At 42.3% G+C, this 21267-nt stretch overlaps 1 protein-coding gene across 1 annotated transcript in view; it reads left to right on the top strand.

Annotated features, from left to right (window-relative positions):
* Nckap5 (NCK associated protein 5) overlaps positions 1–21267 on the top strand; it is a gene marked incomplete at its 5' end in the record, with an annotated part of 602587 nt that overhangs the window by 252305 nt on the left and 329015 nt on the right. The gene's annotated exons all lie outside the window — the stretch shown is intronic.

Genomic DNA, 21267 nt, shown 5'->3' with positions numbered 1-21267 from the left:
TGTCTGGCTTTATGTGGAGGTCCTTGATCCATTTGGATTTGAGCTTAGTACAAGGAGACAAGGATGGATCAATTCGCATTCTTCTGCATGCTGACCTCCAGTTGAACCAGCACCATTTGTTGAAAAGGCTATCTTTTTTCCATTGGATGTTTTCAGCCTCTTTGTCGAGGATCAAGTGGCCATAGGTGTGTGGGTTCATTTCTGGATCTTCAATCCTGTTCCATTGATCCTCCTGCCTGTCACTGTACCAATACCATGCAGTTTTTAACACTATTGCTCTGTAGTATTGCTTGAGGTCAGGGATACTGATTCCCCCAGATTTTCTTTTGTTGCTGAGAATAGTTTTAGCTATCCTGGGTTTTTTGTTGTTCCAGATGAATTTGATAACTCTCTCCTATTGACTTTTACATGCAATCTAGATTAATGGCTCCAATATCCATCTAGATTAATGGCAACCACCCTACATCTGAGTCGCAGACTTGAATCTCAGACCCAGCTTCCTGAACACTCACATCATCAACAGAAAGTGCCCAAGGTTACTTGACACTAAGAAAGCCATTGGGTAAATCCAGTAGGCCATTTATTATGAAGAAAGTTAGAAGGTCTCTGGGAGAACCAGTTATCTTGGAACCCCAATCTGCCAGCTTATTTCTCTTTAAATAAATTCATTCTTTTAATATGACAAAAATGTTTATCCAGGTTTCAGATGAACTTCTTAAATAACTCTTCCATATTCTGATGTCTCTAATTGGTTTTAGGATTCTATTAATGTTTTTGATAATTTATATGAATCTCCTTCCCTCTTACCAAGGATGAGTCACCTGGCCCCTTTGGAGCTCTCTCTGCCTCCTGGCTCCCACTGGGGCTGTAAGTGGCTTGTCAGGCTCTACTTCCCACTCTCTGACAAAGAGACACCTCACCTGAGGACTTCCTGACATTTCCAAGGGCTGGGGGATAAAAATAATAGTTTTAATGTCAAAAAGACACTAGGATAGTGTTATGAGCTGAATTTCTTCTGGGAAACTCCTCAGACTATTGAGTCTCACCATCTCTCTAGAGTTTTGCCTCATTAGTGGGCAGGTTTTATCTGAATTATACTAAATAAAATGCAGTGTTTGCTTTTTAGGTTCTATTTAGGTGCAAGTAGGTAAGGTTTTCTCTCTCTCTCTCTCTCTCTCTCTCTCTCTCTCTCTCTCTCTCTCTCTCTCTCTCTGTCTCTCTCTCTCTCTCTCTCTTCCTTCCACTCAAATTTAAAATAAATTTTCCATTGGTGACCTTCAAAAGTACACGTGATATCTAAACTCCTGAGAGTTGTTCTTTTCAGTAACTCCAGGAAAATGGGAGGAATTCAGACTTGAAATCAGTCTACAGAAATTACCAAGACGGTGACTTGGCTTACAAGTACTCTGTGGTGCTATGAGATGAACATGGCAGCAATAATGTTTAAAATACAAGCATGAAGTCCCAGTCAACGTTCACTGTCCACTCAACACAGTCAGAAGTCATCTGAGAGGAGTACTCCCAATTGAGAAATTGTATAAATATGATTGGCCTGTGGATGTACTTATAAGGGGTGATCTTGATTGTTAATTGATAGAGAAGGGTCCAGCCCACTGTGAGCAGCCCCATCCCTAGGCAGGTGGTCCTGAAATGTGTGAGAAAGCTTGTTGAGTGTGATCCAGCCTGTGAGCCAGCTAGCTATTAGCACCCTCCATAGTTCGTGCTGTTCATCTTTGGTGGTGATATGATTTCTTTGGTCAAGGGTCCTTCTGTATGGATGGCAACCAGCCCTGTCTTTCAAGTTTCTGCTTTTGAGTTCCTACCTTATCTTTCCTAAATGATAGGCTACAATCTGTAATTGTAAGCTAAAATAAGTGCTTTCCTCCTCTAAATTATTTTATCACAGCAGCAACAACAAACTGAGAACACACAGGGCATTCCATCTTAAGGGAGGAAATTGGCTTAATGGTGTTTTCATCATATGAGCAAATGTTCTATTGGTGCTTTATGCTAATGATGGAAAACCTTTTATAAAATTAGCTGAGCTAGTTTGGTGGTGCACATCTATAACACTAGCACTTAGAAGGATTATTCAATAGGATCAGGAGTTTGAGACTAGACTTTGGTATGTAGAGTCAGTCTCTTCTCTCCCCTGTGTCTCTACAGCTTCCTCCCCCTCCCTCCTACTCCTCCCCCCACCTACTTTCTGTTGAAAGCACTTAGGGACACTTAACTAATTGAGCTGTATTCTTGTCATCAGTGGTAACAACACAGGTGATGCCATCTGACAATCAGCATATTAACCAACCAACCGTGACATTTCCTGAATGGCTTCTTGTGCTGTTCTTGGTGTGGTGTTGGGGAAGCACTGTGCATTTCAATCCCTGATAGACATGTTCTGTCATCCTGACCAGGCATCCCATAGAAGGCATCTCTTTACTGACATGGCTTGGCTAGTTCTCTTTTCCTTTTGAACTGATATTATTGCAAATTCTCCTTAGTTAGCCACGGTGCTGTTTTTAATACCCTTTACAAATTCAGAGTGTTGTATTTTTAAATTATTTCATGGTGTGTGCCTGTGTGTGCTTGTATGTTTGCACATGTGTGGACATTGCTGCATGCATGCTCTTGACTACAGTTCTCATGGAAGCAGAAGAGGGCTCCAGTTAGATTTAAGCTGGAATTGTGGGCAGTTACAAGCTGCCTGACGTGGGCACTGAGAACAGAATTTGGGTGCTTTGCAAGAGCAGTGCCTGTTCTTACCTGCTGAGCCATCTGTTAAGCCTCCAAAATGTTGAGTTAAAAATATACAATAACAGTCTCATCCTAGTCTGGACTATCTTTGGTGTGCTCAGAACTCATTTTTATCCCAGTCAAATAAAAACATTGAACATAATGCCTATTTTACAATAAAGGCTGACTCTCTTAATGTAACTTATTAAGTAGCTATATCCAAATATAATGGCAATACAGTTCACTGTCCATGTCATCATCTAGCCTGTGACATGGTGCTACCCCACACTACTGCTGGACAGCATGGCAAATGAGGGTCAGACCACATGTCACTGACTCAGGAAAAGATCAACATTCCAAGTATGGCTCCTATTAAACCCATATTGCTTTTCCTTTCTTGTAAAGTTTTTTTAAAAAAAGATTGCTTGTTAAGTCTAACCATCATAAGTCATGGCCTGCCTGCAGAGTTATTATTGCCACTACCTCCTCTGCATACTTAGAGAGTTCTTTGACAAGAGGCAATTGCCTCCCAGTCAGTTCAGTTTAACAGACTCAGAAGATACATAAATATGTCTCCACCAGCCATTGATCACATAAAAGGATCTGGTATTGACCATAATTTCTGAAGTCAGCTTTGATCATCTAACAATCTGAGTTGATGGGGGTCATAAGACAGAATCTTACTTAATTAAAAAACTTTAATTGACAAATTGAACTTTTTTACCCTCATGGTATACAGAGTGATTTTTTGATAAATGTAAACATCATGGGATGGTGAATGTATGTTAATTAGCATATACATTACCTCACACATTTGTCGTTTGTTTTTCTTGTGATAGGAAGACTGAAAATGTGCATCTTAGCATTTCCAAACATGCTTGTTACTAGCTGTAGTCACCATGTTCCACATGAACTATCTACATATTCTTCCTGTATCAATGAAAATGTGGGTTATTTGTCCAACATCTTCTATTAAACATATTTTGCTGTATGCATCTGTAGGTTCATTTTGGGGGGAATCTTAAAAGTCAGTGAGCCATGAGGAATTTGCCTTTCAGATTGCCATGTTTCACTTAGTGGCATGCCTTTTGAGCTTGCTCATTTGCAGCAAAAGAGAAAACTTATATTGTTTACATTTATTTTAAATTAAAGTTCTCCTAAGAGAACTCCTTTCTGTGAGTGTGTGTGTGTGTGTGTGTGTGTGGACACATTAATGGGTGCCAGAAGACAACCTCAGGTGCCATTGTCCTTGTTTGTTACAGGGCCTCTCACTGAATTGGAAACTTAACAAGGCTGAAGGCTGGTCATCAAGCCTGAAGAATCTGCCTGTCTCTTGGCTTAAAGCTAGGAATATGAGCACACACTTCTAGGCCTGGGTCTTTTACACGGGTTCTCGGGATCAAACACTCATGCTTTGATAGCAAGCACTTTACTGACTGAGTTATCTCTCCAGTCTGGGCTTAGGTTTCCTAGCCGTATGGTCACATCGGTGTGTAAAGGACACTGCTAGTGTAGCCATAGGAAGCACTAAGAGAGGTCACTAAGTGAGTTGTCAGTATTTGGGAGATGGCCACTGCCCAGCCTAGGCACTCTGCTTCCTCTTTGGAAGCTCTTTGGCTTCCCTGCCTTGTTAATTCCTTAAAGAAACTGGGTTGAGGCAATTACAAATTTTAACCTTAAATTATGAATTTCTTTTTGTTTGTTTACTAGCTTTCAAAGGTTTAAGGGCAACCATTCACCATCTGTGTGTTATTTTCCATCTCTACAGCATTCTTTTTAGTTTTAAGTATTAATTTGATTTTTAAGTGTGTGTGTGTGTGCATGTGTGTGTACATGTGTGTGTGTATCTCTATGTGTTCATGTGTATGTGTACCTCTGATCTCTGTGTGTACATGTGTGTACATGTATGTGTGTGTGTGCGCGCGCGCATACGCGTACATGACTTAAGGTGCCTGTGGAATCCAGAAGAAAGTGTTGTCTTCCCTGCAGCTGCAATTATAGGCTATTGTGACATGTACAGCCCAGTGTGTGATAGAAGTTGAATTTGAGTCCTTTGTGCTCCCCCCCCCCGTAGCACATTCTTGCTACTTTTTATTTTCCCCTCCCAAGTTATATTCAGACATTAGACCTTATTTCTCTAATTCCTGATGTTCAGACATCTGGAACCTACCTTCATGAAAATGATGTCTGACTCTTTGATGCCTTCCCAGTCCATAGGAGCCTCCTTCTATGCAGAGCGCCTTTAGAACTGAAACTCTGTTACGGAAATAAATGTTGCTGATAGATGGAAGGAGCAGTAAAAGCATCAGCTGAGAATTTATTAATGTAACTGTGGGAATCTGCTCAATATGGAAGGTAGTTGGTGATATTGAGAAGTGTTTTGAGTGAAGAGTAATGCAGAGAAGAAGTGGATTGATGTGCCCATGGCTGTGAGTTCATCTCAGGCACATAAAGCAAACACTCTGCCCTCTTATCCATCATACACATTTAATCTGGGAGATTTCATTGCGTGCTTCATTCACTTTGTGAGTCAAATCTGAGGATGAAAGAGGGGGAGTTTTATATGTTTTTGCCTGGCAGTGGGAATGTTAAACTGTGAACAAATTGGGATGTTCTTTTAAAAATCCCGTGATTTATCTCATGCTATTTTTCTCCCACTTTTAAAATTTAGTATGCTAGTGTGGAACAAAAGCTGCTAGCAGTCCCCAGGAATGGGGACTGGGCTGCGATGTTTCCGTGAGTACTAGCTACAGCAGCCATATATTCTGAGCACCCTCCCCATCACCTCAAAACAAATGGGTCAATGAATCACAGTTGCTGGGATGCCTAGGAGTTCCTGTCAGGCAGTCTCTGGCCTTGCCGCTTTTCCGTTTAGTGGGTATTGTTTTAATCTTTTATTTATTTTTTGATAATATCATACATGGATACATTGATCATAGCACCCCACTTCCCTCAGCACCCTCCACCATTCTTCCCTCCCAGCTTTCTATCTTTATAATTTTGTTGTAACCCACAGAGTGTACTTACTGCTCACTTGTGATTTTGACCGTCCCTGTTGGCCTGATGGTGCACAAGACTTGTGCAAGTTAGCATAGCTACAGTGAGTTCGTACCTACCCTCCAACTCTTATGGTCTTTATGTCCCATCTACAGTGGTACTCTGTGGATCTTGGGGGTGGGGGTGGGGATTGATAGAATGGCCCATGTAGTGCTGAGCCTTCAATAGTCATTTATCCTCAGCACTTTGGTAGGTGATGAGTCTCTACATTCATTACTACCCATTGCTGAAAGAAATGTCCCTGACCAAAGCTGAGATGAGCACTCATCATGAGTATTGGCATATTTAGAAGGCAGTTTGAAAATATGCCCCTTTCATAAAACAAGAGTAGTGGGTTCCCCCCACTAGGGCCTATGTCCTCCACACTCTTTGACCAGGTTGATAATACCAGGTATGAATTAGTTCCTGTGGCACAGGCCATGGATCTAAGAGGAAAGGAGGTGGATTATCATCACCATACTCTTTATGCCATCATGTGCCAGTTGTGTGATACGCATTATAGTATGTGCTTACATTTTGAATGAATCAGATCATCATTTCATCATTAACCCTTGAGTGACAGTGGTTTATTAAACCTACCATGAGCCTAGCTCTAACATTAGTGAGGCAATTAGTAGCTCTACAGAATGGCCTAGGAACCTGGAACTATGCTGCCTTCCAGTAGCATTGTTCATGGGAGAATAAAGACCACAGGTTCTCAGATAGGATCACTATGCAGAATAAATCTGTGCTGGCATGAAGAAATCTTTAAGTGAAATTAACACTGTTTCAATTCTTAGTTCTGACACTTAGTGGGGATCTGGATACTTAATAACCCCTCAAGCCAATTCTCTTTTGTGCAAAGGGGGACAGGGACATTTGGAGCTTACTTGTTCAACTTTGAGTTTTTTGGACATTTGGAGCTCACTTGTTCAACTTTGAGGTTTAAGATTGTGATAGTTCATCTTTATTGTCAACCTGAGTGGATTTAAAATTACTTTGCCAAGATTCTTCTAAGAGTGCTGATAAGGGTGTTTACAGAGAGATTTCAATGAGGGAGGACCCACCCTACGTGTGGGCAGCTTGATCCCTTGGCCCAAGGTCTTGGAATGAATACAAGGAGAAAGTGAGTTGAGCAGAAGCACTAGTCTCTCTCTGCTTCCTGATTGTGAGCTCCACGTGACCAGGGGATTCAAGCCCCTGCCATCACACCTCCCCTGCATGGTAGATTGCACCATCAAATGCTCCCCCTGTATTGCTTCTCATTGGCCTCAGCAATAAGAAAACTAACACTCTTGCATATTCAGTATTATTCAGTATCTTTTGTGTTCCAGAAGAATTTAAAATTTCATGCTAATTACACTCTAGTCTCTATCTTATATGTTTGAGTATAAATGACTGCTTTTTCGATGTTTGCAATGGGTTAGTGTAGATGATACCTATGTCTGGATATTCAGAGGGAAACCGTTCTGTTGTCAACTTTGCCAAGGCAGGATGTTGGCTTCACTTCCCCATCATTTTCTTTCCTATCCTCAAGCTAAGGAGCCACAGGAATCTATAGAGGTCAAAAGATAAATAGCCATTGGATAAAGAGGTGGCTCATTTTGTAAAATGTTTATGGCAAGAAGTAGGATTTGAGTTTGGATCCCCAGCACACATGGAAAACATTACAGATGCAGTGGCCTGCACTTAGAACTTCAGCCCTGGGGAACCAAAGTCAGGTAGCCCTCCTGAACTCATTGGCCACACCCAGTAGAGCCTACTTAGAGTGTTCATGTTTATTGAGGGGCAGTTTCCAAAAAAGAACTAAAGACAAGCAGCACTTGAGAAATGCCACTTAAGGCTGACCTTTTTCCTCAACACCACACATACACACACACACACACACACACACACACACACACACAGAGAGAGAGAGAGAGAGAGAGAGAGAGAGAGAGAGAGAGAGAGAGAGAATTGGCAACTATTACCACCATCTCTGTATGTGTGTAGTCTTTGTGTCCCTGTCATTTGATAAAATAATAATAAAAGTCAAGAGATGCTTCACAGATTAACTTTAGAGCACATTTGCGAGTATAAGCATAAATAGAAGGCATCTTGACACTCTGTCAGTTAACTAAACAACACCGATAGCTACCCCCTGGATCCGAAGGTCTCCTCTGGCAAGTATTTACCAGAGCTGGATTTACTCCTGTGGAATAAAGTCGATTACTCCAATTATAGTAATGTTAAACAAATCATTTTATATAATCCCCTCTAAGACTCAGGAACATTGGGAGAAAACAGGAGGCAGCGGATGTATGTGGGGGGAATGTAAGAATGAGAAGGGGTACAAAGTATCATCTTCTATGCATGGCACAGCCATTGCAATCACAAATTCACAGCACCTGTGGGTGTCTGCACTGGGTCTTCATAAGACTGACTTCTTCAACCGTCATGTTCAGACAGAGCAGGGGCTCACAGAGCCCTACCCCTCATTAATGAACTGCTTGCTATTGACAGGTTAAGGGAGAAAGTAGGAGTCATTGCCTTCGGTCATGTACCACCTGATGACTCTCTCAGGTGCCAGTGAGTAATTCCAACGGGGTGCTCACAAAGATGCTCTGATAAAACTAAATGGGTCACAAAATGAAAACTGAAGGCATGAATCTGAGAAGAGGACAGGTGAGGATGGAGGAGATTAATAGGGGTAGAAAGGAGATAAAAGAGAGTATTAGGGAGAGAGTCATGAGAATACATTATATACATGTGTGAAATTGTCAAATAAAATTAATCAATAAAAAAGAGATTTTTCACACACACACACACACACACACACACACACACACACACACACATATATATATATATATATATATATATATATATATATATATATATATATATATATATAATCTTTAAAGTGATTAGCCTTGTCTTAGGGTTTCTATTGCTTTGAAGAGAATCTGTGACCACAGCAACTCTGATAAAGGAAACATTTAATTGGGGCTGACTTACAGAGGTTTAGTCCACTTTTATCATGACAGAAAGAATAGCAGTACTCGGGTGGACATGGTTCCTAGAGAAGGAGTTAAGAGTTCTGCATCTTGATCCACAGGCAACAGGAGACTGTGCACCACACTGTGCATAGCTTGAGCATAGGAGACCTTAACACCTGCCCCCAAAGTGACACACTTCCTTCAGTATGGCATGCCTACTCCAACGAGACAATATCTCTTGATCGTGCTACTGCCTATGGGCCAAGGAGTCAAGCACATGATCCTATGGGGGGCATTCCTATTTAAACCACAGCACATCCATAAGTAAGTGCTCACGGAGATGGCTCATGTCCAGCAGTCCTTCCTAGGACATGTTGCAGATCCTTGTTCCTAACTCTCACCTAATGTTGCTCTGTAGGCCTTTCATTCCTCAGACATGGTATGGAATATGCTAACTATATAGGGCCTAAGAAAAAGGCACTGCAAAATGATGGGTTTGGGTTTTTTTTTTTTAAGTACAGAGGAAAATATGCATATGTGGAAGAAGAGCACAGAGGATTTTTTGAGAGAAGTCTTATAGGCAAAACTAATCCTAAGTACGTTATATATTAAGTATTCCAAATCTCTAGCAGGATTCTAAGTATTTATCTTCTTAAATTGAGTTTTACAGGTGATTAAAATCATAGAGGTATAAAGCCTGAAGGGTTTTGAGTTGTTCTAGGTTTGTGGATTTTGTTTAACTTGTGTGAGGTTGTTGTCATGGCACACAGATGGGGATCAGATGACAACCTCAGGCATTGGTCCTGGTCCTCCCCCTCCACCATTTTTAAGGTGGGGTCTCTTTATAGTCTTGTGCTGTGCATTCCAGGATAACTTGCCTATGAGCTTTGAGGGATCTTCCCATCTCTGCCCCCTCCTCCAAACCTCTATAGGATCACTGGCATGCAAATGCTCACACTGCTGGATCCTGGTTTTATGTGTTTCTTGGTTTTCCCAACACAAAGTCTCCCACATGTCTGGCGAGCACTTTTACACATTGAACCATCCTCCTGACCCCTGTGTTTGTACATTGTATTCAAAACATGAAGTTAGTCAGAGAAATAAGTAATGACTATGAGGCATACAACTGTACTGAAGCAGGGGGAAGGGAGGTAGATCTCGTATGTCTGCATGCTGTCCACCTTAGTGAACCAATGACTGTAAACTTGGCCTAGAGAAGAACAGACTTTCAACTGAGAGTGAGCCAGGGTGGGGATTCAGCTCAGTCAGGAGAGAGCTTGTCTAGCATACAGGGCCCTGGATTTGGTCCTCAGCATTATGTAAACCTGGCACACCCCTGTATGTCCATTACTCCAAGGGCAGAGACAGAAGGAATCCCTTGATTGTATCATGTGGTAGTGGAGGCCAGCCTGGTCTACATATGACTTCTTCTCCAAAAAACTCAGTTAAAAACGTGAAAGCAGCAGAGCAGTGGTAGTTGGGCTTTGAGAAGATTGGCTATATTCCATCAAGTGTGATATCAAGACATTATAAACATAATACAGTGTCTTGCCCTCTGCCTTGACATGGTTTCTTCAGGGTGCCTTGTGGTTCTGAGTCAGACACTCCTGGCATCATACTTCAGAAGTGGGGTAGCAAAAGGAAGCACTGTCACAGGGAGGTTGAGCATTGAGGTTAAGTTTTGTAATGTGTGATTGGACATACATACACACACACACACACACACACACACACACACACACACACACAAAACGCTGACCTTTGGTGCACATGCTTATCTCTAGAGATTTACTAAATTTATTCGTGTGTGTGTGTGTGTGTGTGTGTATGTGTGTGTGTGTGTGTGTGTTATGTATTGTGGGTTCAAGTGCATACACTATAGTGTATATGTGGAGGTCAGAGGACAACTTGTAGGCATTGATTCTCTCCTTCCATTGTGTCTGACTCTGGATCACCCTTAGGTTGTCAGGCTTGGCAGTAAGTCCTGCACCCACTGAGCCATCTTATTGCCCCTCATTGACCATTAAGCGAGAAATTATGAACTCATTTTGGTGAGGAGTTTCTACTTTTAAGTCTTATTCTGGAATCTTGTGGGTATATTTATATTTATTATTCATAAAAACTAGAGACAGTCAAACACGTTTTGTCTGCTAGTAGAGCCTTCCAAGAAAGTTGGGGTGCAGGCATAGATGGAGCTTCAGAATCTTAGTGTCACTTTCTTTATAAGCCACCAAACACAGTGTTGAGCTGTTAATGGCATCTGCTGAACACTCAGGAGCAGTTACAATCCCATGGGCCCTGGAGTCCCAGGTTTTCATGTGCTAACACAGAGAAGCACCATTGCAGAAGCCAGCCTCTGACATCAGTAGCTAAGTGGTTGTGTTTAATAAGCTGTGGGGAAATCCGTCTATCTCTCTGACTTACCCTACCGTTCCTGTGGCCGCCATTAACCACCTCTCACTTTCACTCTCCTGTGAGGACCTTTTTCTTTCTTTCTTTTTTAATATAAATATCATATTATATGTATATATATATTATTTTCTATATATTCTTTGTTTACATTTTTCAATGATCTTCTCTTTACTTTCTTGATTAGTGACAAACCTGGAAATGGTAATCCGCATTTCCCTCAGCACTGTAGTAGAGGGAGAGGAAACATCAGAAGCTCAAGGGCATCTTAAGTCACATAGTGTGTTGTGAATGGAAGACATCCTGGACTTCCCAAGACCCCGTCTCAAAACTGCATTGCCAGGAGAGCTAGCACTTGAGGGAAAGAGAGACCAATCTTTGTGAGTTCAAAACCAGCCCAGACTACATAGCAAAGTATTGGCCAACTGAAGCTACACAATGAAACTGCCATAAAAAGAAATAAGGATTAAATGAAATTAGCAATGCCAAAAGTTTGGAAAGTGAAGGTCATTTATATCTTGCATTGGGGTTGTTGAACTTTTGGTGTCAGTTTACCTGCAATGAGTACAGGTTCTCATACACATGTGTGCATGGAGGTCATAGGTCAGGAATCTTTCCCTATTACTCACTTCATTTTGTGAGATAGAACGTCCCTCACTGAACCTGAAGCTCACTGGTTGTCTAGACTTCCTGGCTGTCAAGCCTCAAATATCCCCCTGTCTCTGCTGTCCTGTCCCACTGGTGGGGTTACAGAAGTGCATCACCCTGCCCAACTTTTTATGTGGTTACTGGGGACCTGAACTCAGATCCTTATGCTTGAAAAGCAAGTACTTTTATCAGCTGAGTCATTTCAGTCTTATTTATATTTTTATATAGAGTCTCTTACTGGGACTGGGGGCTCCTACTATGACTAGGGTACTTAGCTGGCGAGATAAAGGCACCTGCTTATCTCCTCCCTACTTCTGATATTACAGGTGTGCAATGCCCAACATTTTATATGTGGTTTCAGGATCAAACATGGGTCCTCATGCTGGTACAGCACTGTACCCTCTAAGCCATAATTCTAGCCCTCTGTCTTGCTTTCTCTGGAAGCACGTGGAAACTTCCTCACACTGTGTGCTGAGATTGCAGTGACAGTTTGATTAGCAGCAATCTTTTTGCGTGGAAAGCTCCATTAGAACAGGGACCATGTGTGCCTTACACCTCCATGTCCTCGGCATTCTCTCCAGTGCCTGATTCATTACTGTTCATCAAATATTGACTGGATAGATAGATGAGCTAATTTAATCATGAAGTCAGAGAACCTCATGGAACATTGGAGTCCTACTGTGAACCTAACTGAAGGAAGCAAATCACTTGAAAGTCAATAAAACCCATTTGAACAGTCAGCCAAGGACTGTATGATCATTTTCTTTCATATGTACATTAATGTTCTCTGAGTCAGGGTCTCCTATAGCTCATGCTTGGCTTTGTTCTTGCTGTGTAGCTGGGCATAACTTTGACTTCCCCCCAAGTTTTGGGTTAGCAGCATGCACTACCATATCCAGTTTACTAAGTGTTGGGGATGGAACCTAGGGCTTCATGCATGTTAATTGGCTACTTTACCAATCCCACATCCCAGCCCCTCCTCCACGTTTACTTAAGGCTCCTACTTCATAGACTGAAGCATCATCTTTCAGCTGATGTAGAGCCTGGCGGCCTGCTCCTTGAACTAAATGAGCTCCCAGGACTGTGATTCCTCAGAGTTAACCTGAAGCAGCAGCGTGGAGCTGGTGTTGATTGATACTGTTTTACATAGGCCTGATGATGTGAAGTGTTCCAGAAGAAAAGAGGAGCCTTCCCTCACCACTGAATCACCACACTTAGAGAAACGAATGCCTCTGAGGGAAGCTTTATGTACCGACAGGCAGACTTTGATTTAAACTCTTCAGGGCTAACCGAGCCCCTAAATCTTTACCTTCAAGGGGACGGGCTCATGTTTGTTGGCGCAAACAAGATCATGGGCCCCGTCATATATGAAATATGTGGGGACGAGCATTGTTTATGTACCAGTTTCACTTCTGAGGAATTCACGGCTGATTAAAGTCTATAGAGAGGAAAGCAGGTCACCCCTGGAACCACCTTTTCCTCTTCACAATCTGGGATTCCCCAAGGCGCCCTGGCTTGCTTTCCTGGCTTGAGTCTGGGAAGTCGGTGGGAAGAAGGTATTTATCTAGAGTTGCAGGTTTCTGATCTGTCTTATATTCTTGACCAGTTTTCCAGTGCTTCTCTCTGTCTCTATGCCTCTTTCCCTATCTCTTCCTGCCCCTGTAACTCTCTGTCTCTGTCTCTCTAATTCTATGCCTCTTTGTCTCTCTAGCTCTCTCCCTATCTGTCTCTCACCCTGTTGCTCTTGATCTCTGTCTCTCTAGCCGTATCTACTTATCTCTGTCTGTGGCTGGCTCTGTCTCTCTGTATCTTTTATTGTCTTCTCTTTGTGTGTCACTCTCCTCTTCGTTCTCTTTCTTACCCTGTGCCTCTCCTGGATCTTGAATTGGCAAAGATACTAAACTTTCTGCTGTTTTGTCTGATTGTGGGTTAGTTACACTTATGGTTTTTTATTTTTAAATAACATTGGCATGCTTTAATGAGTTTAAGATAAATTTAGAAGCCATCCAGCCTGAATGAACAGCTGTGGACTGCTCATGGGTGCGGCCATGTTTCCCGCAGGCCTCTCTCCACTCGTTTTTGGTTTGCTTGGCCTCTTCTAGACGGCCCCTTAGACTTGTATCCTTTTTTTAAAGATTTTTTTTGCATCTATTTCTAATGTTTTGTTTTTCCATTTATTTCACTGTAATGTGTGGACATGCCTGTGCCATGACCCATGTGTGGAAGTAGAGGACAACTTGTAAGAGCTGGTTTCCTCCTTCCACATGAGGGTCTTGGGAATCCTACTTGAGTTGTCAGGCTTTGCAGTAGACACCTCTACCTCCAAAGCCATCTTGCCATCACACAGAAAATAACCTGAACCATCAAAGCCTGACTCTGGAGCTGAGGTTTTAGTAGTTTCAAAAGTGATATCATTTTAAAAAAATGATCGGGGGGGGGGGGGGGGTAGAATTTATTGAAAAAATATAGGTGACCAAACTAGAAGGTAAATTTAGATTTTCAATCTAGATTTCTCTTTTTTTTTTCTCAAAGTAGAATGCATCTTACTGGAAAATAACTGGGGGAAAGTGCAGGGAAAGGCACCTAACTGTAGTTGACTTGTTTGTAGGTTGGTGAGGTCATCGTCTGCGTCACCTTTTCATTTAGACACAACCTCCCATATGCCAGCTTTGCTTCCAGCTACTCACTATGTAGCTAAAGCTAGCGCTGAAGCCTTGATCTTTGTGTTTTCTGGGGTTCTCTGGAGGAATAGAACTGGTAGGAAATATTTTTTTCATATATGTAACATATATATATATATATATATATATATATATATATATATATATATATATATATATATGGAATTTATTAAAGTAGCTTACAGGCTGTGGTCCAGAGAGCCTAACAATGGCTGTCTCCTGACAGGAAAGCCAAGAATCCTGTATTGACCAGTCCATAAGGCTAGCTGTCTCAACTGGTCTTCAGTATACTCTGGAATCCTGAACAAGTGAGTTCTTATACCAGTGAATGACTGCCTCAGTAGCAGGATAGATGAATTTGCCAGTGAGAGTGAGGACAAGCAGGCTAAAAAGCAAATGCTTTCTTCTTCCCTGTTCATTTATATGGGCTGAGCTCAGTGTGACCCAGACGAGAGGGAGTCTTCTCAACTCAGAGGAGCCAATCAAGGAAGTGTTTACAGTTATGCCCAGATGCTCGGGGTTCAGTTGATTCCAGACATGGCCAAGTTGACAGCCAACATAAGCCATCACAGTCGTCCTTTCTCCCTCTCCCACATGCTGGGCCTCACAACCAGATTCAAGTCCTTGTTTTCTAATGCGCCAGCTACACACTGATACTACCAACACTAATGGGGAACTGAGTAATGAAGAGGTGTTTCTCAGTGGAGGTACCTTACAGACATCTTCTCTGCCCTGTGAAATCTGAGGGTCTCTATTCCCATCCATGGTGCTGCCAACTCTGGCACACAGTGTCCCTCTAGTTCTTCCAGAAGTCCACATTCCCAGCCCTGGAGGGGGCACCCACATTACACCTGCAGTGTCTTTCAGCTTGAGAGTTCTCTTTCCTTCCTTGCCCTGGTCGGTGTTCATTTCCTTCTCCCTTGTCACTGAGCTTGCTTAGCTAAAGGCAGTTATGGAGCCATCCTCACCGTCAGGTTCCATGACTACCTTCACACTAGGAAAGGGAAAGCCCACTGTCCTTTCTCCTGTCATTACCCTTACTACTGAGTGTGTTGATACCCTGTGTCTTGAGTTGTTGAATTCTGAAGGTTCTAACGTTGGAAGGAACATTCAGTTGACCTGGAATTTTACATATGGGGAAAACTGAGATAAAATGTTGAGGGATTGCTCCAGCAAGATGCCATACTCAGTTCATAAATGCTACAGCGTTATCAGTCCCACAAGGAAAGAATTTTGAGATCTGTATAAAGCTTCACATTGAATTCAGGGCTTCTGATAAACCACATGTGGTAGTCTGAACTAGTACAGGAGATGCTTTAGGTAGGCTCTGAGTGTTCTCCTTCCAGTGTCCCTAACTGCCTGTTGTTGCTATGCAAAGGCTTCCCAACTGGTCTAACTGCTAACAATTCTGACTGCTGCACCGTGCTCCACAGCATTTCCTGTGGCACAGTTAGAATGGTGTGTCACTTGCTTGACCTCCACTTCCACTTGTTCCATGGAGAAGCAAATTGAATCCATCTCCATAGGCTGCAAGACCCTCCTTCGTCTAGTTCTTTATGATACTTTGTGTGTGTGTGTGTGTGTGTGTGTGTGCAGGTGCACATGTATGTACAACTTTGTATGCACACATATGCACATGCTTTTGTACAAACCAGAAATCAACCTTGACTGTCAACCCTTAGGTCCCATCTACCATGTTTCTCTTCTTTGGGTTTGGTATACAGACAGGGTCTCTGACTGGCCTGGAATTTTCCAGGTAGGGCAAACTGACTGGCTCCTAGTGAGCCACAAGGATCCTCCAGTCTCCGTGAGCCCAGGGCTGGGATTACACATGTGCACCACCATGTCTAGCTTTTGCTTTACAGGTTAAACTATTAAACACTGGTGAGGATTTTACTTGTTTTATTGCTGTTGGTGATGTTGTTTACTTATTTTTATTATTGGAAGATTGTTTGAGGATTTTAGTGTTTGTTGAAATCCCACCCCAGCCCTATTGCTCTGCTCCCTGTTCTCCCCACCACTTTCCCCTCCCAATGTCATATCATTGTCTTTATTCTTAAGACCCATTGAGTGCACTTAGTGATGCTAGGATGGCAACGGGCGTAGGGTATCTCCTGGAACATAGTCAGCCTCTCAGAGAGCACATCCCTGAAGTTACTCTCACTCTCTTAGCAGCCGTTGGCTATCAGGAACTCTTCAGCCTCCCTTCGCTATCTGTGATGGGATTTTGACTGGCTTGATCTTGTGCAGGTCTTGTGCATACTGCCATAGCCTCTGTGCTTTTGGAAGTGCTGTCTGAAAATCAACCACACACAGGACTTCGAGCTTGCAAGGGAAGCCTTCTACTTACTGAGTTATCTCTCAGCCCTGGCTTGCTTTCCTGGTCACCTTCCTTTCAAGTCTCCTTGGCTCCAGCACAGAGGCCCTCTCTCTTTTGCCAACAAGGGGGATGTCCCCTCCCCTCAGCCTTTGCTTCAACAGTCCTTCTGCCTAGGCTGTCTCTTCCCTCCTTACTTCCACCTGTCTCAGCATTTGGTAGTCACACAGAAACACAGCTGCTCCCATGGTTCCATTCCGATGTCACCGAACTGCATCCCATACTGTCCCTGATTATATCCCACCCATCAGAGCGCTCTGTTGGATCCATGTTTCCATAGCACTTGCCACTAACAACAGTTATATCACCCAAACAGTTGGCTTGCCATTTGTCATATTTCCCAACATTAACTGTCATTTTATTAATTGTAAGGTCTTGGTTCTGTTTTTGCTATCTTGAGCACCTGCATCAGTAAGTTGTTTATGATGTTAAAAAAATAAAACAAACAAAACCCCCAAACCTCTGTTTGCTGAGTGCATTGATGAATTGTATTTGGACTCTTGCCAGGAATTTCATTTCTTGTGCTTTGACTGTGAAGTGCACCCTGCCCCATATACCCATGTGTTTAACTACTTGGTCCCTGATGGTGGTGCTGTTTGTGAGTTTGGGTGATGTGGTGCCTTCCTAGAGGAAGTAGGACAGTTGGGGTGGGCTTTGAGGTTTTACAGCCCAACCTCACTTGCGTTCCCTCTCTGCTTCCTAACTGTGGATACACTGTGGCCAGCCAGCTTCCTGATTCTGACATCATGGTTTGGTTTGGTTTGCTTTGCTTTGTTTTTATATTTTAGACCTTTTTGTTGGTAAGTTGGCTATTTCTGGCATCCCTCAAAGCTCATGCTGGCAGATAGGATAGCATTCATGAATATAAAGAAAGCTAGGATGTGCCCTAGTTAGGAAGCTGGGATGCTATATAAGGGCATAAGGGTATATTCCTGGGGTCTGTTTCACTAGTAAACAGTCAACAGTATATATTTTACATGATAGCTTTACACAGAATCATGTAGGAATCCAGATGAGATATTAATTGCCTTGTAGAAATATTGTGATGAAATTCAGTACATGCTAATTGAGTGTTCATGACAATGCCCTGGAACACAGCTCCCGTGAGTAATGAGAACTGGTTACCTATGCATAGATGTTTGCTGACAAGCTTAGGTAGGGGAAATAAAGAAACTGGAGAATGTCATCCTGAGTGAGGTGACCCAATCACAAAAGAACACTCATGGTATGCACTCACTGATAAGCAGATATTAGCCCAGAAGCTCGGGATACCCAAGACACAATGCACATATCAAATGAGGCCCAGGAAGAAGGAAGGAGTGGTCCCTGGTCCTGGAAAGGCTAAATGCAGCAGTGTAGGGGAATACCAGGACAGGGAAGCAGGAAGGGGTTGATTGGGTAACAGGTGGAGGGAAGAGGGCTTATGGGACTTTCAGGGAGGGGGGATCCAGGCAAAGGGAAATCATTTGAATGTAAATAAAGAATATATCAAATAAAAAATTTTTTAAAAAAATGAGACTTGGTTCCCTCGTTCCACCATGTGGGCCCTGGAGATTGGACTTAGGTCTCCAGGCTCCCTGCCCAGAGCCTGTATGTGTGGAGCCACCTCCCTGGTCTTGATATTCAATCTTAAAAGCGAAGCACAAGAATATTTTCTTCTTCAGAGTTGAATTGTGAAGAAGATGCTTTCAGTTCTGGCCTTCATCATGAGTTTGGAAGTCTGGCCAGTAGTGAAGCTTTAGAGAGTCACCACCATGAAAATACTATGGGCCCCTATCCTTCCTTCCTTCTCTGAGCCCAACTTAAACTGAACTTAACTAGCTTCTGATCTGAGAGGACCTCACATCAACTGTGGGAGCGGACACATCTATACACCGTATCTAATCATCACTGGTGTGTGGAGTGTGCACACATGTATGTTCACGTGTGTGTGCATGTGTATGTGCATGTTTGTTCAGGGCCATCTCATATCACATTCCTCAGGTACTATCCACTTTAGGTTTTTATTTTGTTCTGTCTATAACTATAAAAACAACAGCTTATTATTTGGCCTTCTAACAGCTCCCCAGAAGTGGGATCACAGGTGCCAACATACTTGACATATTCTGTAAGGTATAGGGATGGAACTTAGGAACTTGTGTTTGCAAGGCAAATGTTTTATGAACTGAGCCACCTCCCCAACCAAGCATTATTGCTTTCTTAATCCGCAGGGTATTTATTATATACAGAGATCAATAGATAAAACTATGTTCAGAAATCTTTACAAAGCAAATTAGCATGGATCAACCTCCTGGTGAAGTCTTTTATACATATGGATATTATACACATAGACATATATGCTTTATGTACATATGCACAAGAAGGTACACTTGTTACATATCTCATAATGCATTTTTAGAATTTTAAAGTTTAATAGATCCTTCAAAGCATCTTGGTGAGTGCAGTTTAAGAACTCATGCATCCCCTGATATTGTTTCCTTCCAGATGGCATGAGTTCCTTAAAGGTAGGGATATATCATGTTTTGCTTTGGTATATGCAGATGATCTTAACTGAATACTAAGTATAAAGAAGTCTGCCAGTAATAATCCAGTTTAGGCCAAGTGGTTGGCAACCTGCTATACCAGAGCCTGGATTCTACAGTGTGTGTTGGAAGCTAAATAGTGTGCTAGGATGGTTTTACCTGGTGTGTGATTCAGGGGCCTTGGTATATTACACAACAGATGGAATATTGTTCATATGGTGCTCTCTTTTTTCCTTTTGTATAATTGTGTGTGATGTGTGTCTTTGTGTGATATACATAAATGTATATGGAGCTGAGGGGGTAAAGGACAGCTTGGGGTGTTGGTCCTCAGCTTTCTCCTTGCTGGGATAGGATCCCTTGTTCACTGCTGTGTGTGAGAGGCTAGATGGCTTGCCTACTTCCCTGGCTTCTGTCTGCCTCCTGTCTCACTGTAGGAATGCTGGTAGTATAAACACCCGAGACTGTGTCTGACTTTAACATAACTTATAGGGGATTAGAGCTCAGGCCCCCACTTGGACAGCAAGCACTTTTACCCACTCAGCCATCCTGTCACCCATTGTATGGTGTTCTCTCGATATTTATTTTTCCCTTGAAAGCAAGAGCTAAGGAAAAGTCTCAAATTAACACTTCGCAACTTCCAAAAAGCTGTCAGAGACACAGTTGAGTGTGGAGCTTCCAACAGGGAGGCAAGATAAGACAACAGCACTTTATGTCTGCCTTGAGGCTGTACAACAAATCCTGAAGTGTTAGAAGGGAGACACAGGGGTCCTTAGAAATTGGGTTATTTGTGGCTGAAGTAACTATTTGTTTTGAGCATGAAGTTCTACCTGGGTGGAGAGACAGCTCACCAGGGTGTGCATTTGCTCTGCAAACATCAAAACCTGAGTTCCTATCCCAAGAACCCATGTAAATGCCATATAGACATTCAGGTCTACCTAAAATTGCAGCCTTGAAAGGCAGAGACATGGGATCCCCAGATCAAACTGGTTACAGAGAATAGCCATATGGATAACCTGATTCTGCAGGATACTGCCTCAGTGAATAAGGTAAAAGAATGATACAGAATGATTCCCACAATCACCATTTGCATACATGCATTTACACATGAATACATGCATTTATTCATGCATACATGTATACCACTCACATATCTGTCCACACACACATGCATATCATACACAAATAAAAATGGAATAAAAATATGAAATTAGTATTTTAAAATTTTATATTTATTTTTCCTTGAATTGATTAAACTGTTATATGTCCATTGAATTTTATGATCCTCTTTGCCTTTTACAAGTGAAGGTATCAAAACAGTTGAGTTTTTCTCACCTCAAAGCATAGCTGTATTGTATTGTGTTAATACAGATAGATTAACCATATGATTGTTTCTGAACCTTGGCTACCTCTACAGATTCTCCAACTGGGCAGATAACATACATCTTCAGATAAGGTGGCCCTCTGGCTTTAATTTCCCAGAGTTTAGAGGGAAAGCAAAACAAAACAAAATTTATAAAGCAACTTGTAATGTAGGCCTGGGAAAACAGTACAATTAATAAAGTATTTATTGGTTAAATTTGATTTGACAGCTTGAGGACCTTAGTTCAGTCCACAGATGCCATGTAAAATGCTTAGGCATGGTGGCATTTGCTTGGAATCCCAACACTGGGGACATGGGAAAGGACCGAACCCTGGGGCCTGCTGTCAGCCAGCCTTGCTTAAGTGCTGGAGTTTTAGATTGGTGCAAATTCTTGTCTCAAAAAAAAAAAGTCCCCACAAAGTTATGGGCCTCCTTCATGCATGCACACACATGTACATGTGTGTACACATGTGAACCCTTGCATGTGCACATATTCCACAGACAGAATAAAAATCTACTGTGC

This window comes from Apodemus sylvaticus, chromosome 12 (genome assembly GCF_947179515.1).
Source record: "Apodemus sylvaticus chromosome 12, mApoSyl1.1, whole genome shotgun sequence".
Classification (NCBI taxonomy): Eukaryota; Metazoa; Chordata; class Mammalia; order Rodentia; family Muridae; genus Apodemus; species Apodemus sylvaticus.
Note: the sequence above shows the minus strand (reverse complement) of the source record. Positions and strands in the feature narration are given on the sequence as shown.